Genomic DNA, 4,551 nt, shown 5'->3' with positions numbered 1-4,551 from the left:
TAACTATTCTTACCTTTTATTCAATATTATATTCACATAAATCCATTTAATCCATACATAGTTTTGTTCCTGTTAGGTGCAGTTCGCAGCGCAACAGGATCTGCTCGAACTCGATGGTAATTAAATCCAATTTATCTTAATTTCCTTTGCAAGAAACAACACACATTCATTGTGCGACATGGTCGCTTACAAATCACTCTGTCACTGATGAAGCATTACACGCTTCTATGCATAGTATTTTCTAGAGTGTGTAGTCTTTTGGAAGAGTTCATTTTTTCGTAGGTTAAACGATAACAATATCATTAATGAAATCAAATTTAAATGGGAAAACTCTTAGACCTGAATTAGATTTAAAAAGCAACATACACACCGCAGATGTATGACGTAATAAATAAGATTTTGTAATTAAGTAATAATTACTTATTATTTATTAATAATTATGGCTAAAAAATGATATAAAGCACCTTTCAATAAATCAGGAAAGAGCAGACACTAAAGGAACTACAGATGGCATTTTATGCTGGTGCCATCGAAGTTCAAAACGAGAATATGCTTCTTATGAATACGCAGAGAGAGTTCTTTGAGGAGGGAAAGGTCCTGATAACACGTGTCAATTACAAGTTGTAAAGGACTGTGATGTGTTCATCCGTCTTCATCTGCAAATAGAGCTATTGATAAGAAGTATTACTCATTATTATTGTTATTAATATTTTTTATATTTTTGTTATAAATGTTTTTTATGTCCCCGGTAGGGTGGCATATAGCAGTTGAAATGTCCATCAGTCAGTATGTCAGTGTGTTTGTCAGTCTGTCCGTCCGTCCGACAAAAAACTTTAACGTTGGCCAAAACTTTTGCATTATTGAAGATAGGAACTTGATGTTTGGCATGCATGTGTATCTCATGAAGCTGCACATTTTGAGTGGTGGAAGTTCAAGGTCAAGGTCACCCTACAAGGTCAAACAAACAAACAAAATTCAAAAAGGCGTTCTCATGAAGCTGCAGATTTTGAGTGGTGGAAGTTCAAGGTCAAGGTCATCCTTCAAGGTCAAAGGTAATTTTTTTTTTCAAAGCGGCGCAATAGGGGGCATTGTTTTCCTGACGAACACATCTCTTGTAATATTCAATATTATTATTGATATTATAATTATTGTGCATTGCTTATTAATTTAATGCTATTTTTCATTGTTAATCTAGAGTTAAACAGTCTTTGAATTGTTAAGTAAAATATTTTTTACAAATTTATTGCACATAGTCAATATATTTTTTAAATGTATTCTTTGCATTGAATTATTTTCAAACCTGAAGTAGTTTGCAGTTATTGCATCCCTGATAGCCTGTCCGTCAGGGTTACCATCAAGCTGTTCACTTGGTGGAGGTTGAGCGTCTTCCTCCTCTGGAAATGCCTCCCTTTCACCCCATGCCTTGGCTAGATTGTGCAACACTACACATGCGATAATTATTTTTGATACTTTTGCTGGATTATTCGCACCCTAATGTTTAGAAAACATAATTTAACATATTGAAAATATATAGAGGATATTTGTTGGATTCGGTGGAATATCGAATTTAATTCACGAGTGATCATAGAAAACAATATTTTCACGAGTGGCGAAGCCACGAGTGAAAATATATATTTTCTATAATCACGCGTGAAATAAAATCGATATTCCATCGAATCCAACAAAATTTCTTTTTATTTTATGCTTTTTTTACCGTTTATTTACATTGTAAATGAGTTTAACTGGATAATTTTGCTGGATTAATGACGTCATTTCGTCGAAAAAATGACGTAATTTCACAGTTAAACAGCGAAAAATATCGATATTTGTCACTGTTATTTTTCATTTTTTAAAACAGTGGAATACCAATTTTATTTCACTGATATTTCTCTATAAACCACCGGAAAGCATAAAATAAAATAAGTTAATATAGTGCATATTTAATATATTTCATGATAAACATAAATGTTATGGTGTTTATTGACACATCACTTCTTAATAAATACCTCTCCATGAAGAACATGGCACCTCCGCTTTAGTACACCGAGTGCTCTTTTAATAGAGGATATTTGTTGGATTCGGTGGAATATCGAATTTATTTCACGAGTGATCATAGAAAACAATATTTTCGCCACGAGTGAAAATATATATTTTCTATCATCACGAGTGAAATAAAATCGATATTCCATCGAATCCAACAAATTTTCTTATTATTTTATGCTTTTTAAACCGTTTATTTACATTGTTAATGAGTTTAACTGGATAATTTTGCTGGATTTATGACGTCATTTCGTCTAAAATGACGTCATTTCACAGTAAAACAGTGAAAAATATCGATATTTGTCACTGTTATTTTTCACTGTATAAAACAGGGGAATGCCAATTTTATTTCACTGATATTTCTCTATAAACCACCGGAAAGCATAAAATAAATTACATTTCTCGTCTTCGCATGGGCGTCATTGTACATCTGTTGCTGTGGGGATCCTGGTGTAAATATTCTATAGTTACAATATTTATTTCAAACATTAACATTTAAATGAACTAAGACATGTTTTATAAGAAAAGATTCAGTACAATGTAAAGACCAGTAAATAGATAAGGTGTTTAACAGAGATGCACTCACCAGGATGCAGGTAAGGCGTCATCAGAAACTTCCTGCATGGGTAGGCACTGTCCCCCAACACAATTCCATCTTCCAAACCTTTGAACAGAACAATTTAACAACAATTGCAGAATGATCCACTTCTAAATATACATAATTTATTTTCACATCCATTTTGTTACAACAACCTTTCATAATTATAAATTTATAAATAAGAAACAGGAACATGCACAAAAATAAATGAAATCGCAGTAAAAATTAATCAATCCATTTTAGAATATGCTCTTACCATGATGATGGGCCTCCAAATAATCAGAGAGTGCTGAGGTTCTCAATACATGCGCATCTTGAGTACTTCGAGGCCATGTGGCATTTATGCTGGTGAATACACCTGAAATATGATTAAAAAGGATAAAATGTATGCAATTAAATTCTAGACGTTCCGGTATTCTAAATCATTCAAATAGAATGATAAATCTTACAATTAAAATGTAGCAAGAAAAAACATCTTTGTATTGAAAATTTCCTGTCTTCCTCTATAACACAATGGATCAGACTATATTTTAACCATGAAACAGACTTTATAAATCTTTATTTGGAATCGTTACGTCATTTGAATTGTGTACATGCGAGTTTTTGGGCGCAATATGCATAACACTGTGGAAGTTTGGACTTAAAGGACGTATGTTAACTATAAATGGGATTATAATAAATCGTACCAGATCGTAAGTAAGTGTTAAGGAATCTTTGATCTGGTGTGTAAAACAGCAGGATTCATAGACATATAAATAAATGGATTTATACAATGAAGGAATAATCAAACTTGAAGGTAAGATCTCAAATTATGTTTTGTGTACAAATAAATAAATACCACGATGATCGCACGTTGCCTGTACATGAACACTGTGGTAGTGCTTTCTGTTCCCATATTGCCCCTCGTGTTCATGGGGAGCAATGATGCGAACGTGCGTTCAGTCGATCGCCGAAATTACAGACGGAAATCCGGCGATTTTGAAAAAAATCTGTTTAGGTCAATCCGTGAAAAGTCGGACGTCTTTAAAAGTCGGACAGTTGACAGTAAAACACATAACAAAATATACAATAACCGACTTGAAATCCCCAGTAATATGCATTTAGTGACTCATGGCCATTCACTTTGAAAAATACATCTGCACAGTATGTGCCAATCTGAACGCATCGGACAGTGGGCTACACCACAGACGATCGCCGATATGGCGGAATTGTCCGAGGAGTCCCGATTGAGTATGTGCATCGACACCGTTTACGTAACACAAAACCAATGACGTGCCACACACAGGCTAATGACGATACGCATTGTTTCCAGAAAGGCGGGCAATTTGAATGCTAAGGTTCGTTCAGTGATTTTCATTGCGCAACGGCTACACGATTGTATATTCATTAAGATATTGATTGTTTTATTGTTTAAGGAGATAACATTTAATAGTTTTATGAAGAATATCCGAACATTTATTATGTATTTGACGAAATTAAAAGTGTCCGACATTTATTTCTACAGCACACGTAAAATACTGCTAGCTACATTCAAATTAATTCATTTTACTGTAAATAAATGAAGTTTGGTTCAATTACTGTTCCACAGTCCGAGATTTAACTACGCAAAAATAACTGTCCGAGTTTCAGCTACAGTGTGTCCGAGTTTCGACTACTCTGTCCGAGTCATAGCGATTCGCATCAAGCAACATTTTCATAATGTAAATCGCGGTGTTTTCACATAACATCAGCGATGTCACCAAAATTCGAAACTACACTCATTTGACATTATAAGGGGAGGTTATCCCCAAAACGACTCGTCGTAAGTTCTATATAATGATACAATTGTTTTGGGATATAGAGTTTTGTCCGACTTTTCACGGATTGACCCTAATAATTGATTTCTGTCTGACCGTCGTCGGGAATATAATTGT

At 34.0% G+C, this 4,551-nt stretch overlaps 1 long non-coding RNA gene across 3 annotated transcripts; it reads right to left on the bottom strand.

The window, feature by feature from the left end:
* LOC127871533 (uncharacterized) lies at positions 1–3,783 on the bottom strand. Of its 3 annotated transcripts, none has more exons than XR_008045446.1 (5): positions 3,477–3,783; positions 2,895–2,996; positions 2,627–2,704; positions 1,301–2,487; positions 1–656 (listed from the first exon to the last, which is right to left on the bottom strand). It is a non-coding gene; the product is annotated as an uncharacterized LOC127871533 (long non-coding RNA). The 3 variants fall into 3 exon arrangements; XR_008045445.1 differs by lacking the exon at positions 3,477–3,783 and adding an exon at positions 3,325–3,466; XR_008045447.1 differs by lacking the exon at positions 3,477–3,783 and adding an exon at positions 3,325–3,466 and having other exon boundaries at positions 1,301–1,442.
* Positions 3,784–4,551: the final 768 nt, after the last annotated feature.

This window comes from Dreissena polymorpha, chromosome 3 (assembly GCF_020536995.1).
Source record: "Dreissena polymorpha isolate Duluth1 chromosome 3, UMN_Dpol_1.0, whole genome shotgun sequence".
NCBI classification, from domain to species: domain Eukaryota; kingdom Metazoa; phylum Mollusca; class Bivalvia; order Myida; family Dreissenidae; genus Dreissena; species Dreissena polymorpha.
Note: the sequence above shows the minus strand (reverse complement) of the source record. Positions and strands in the feature narration are given on the sequence as shown.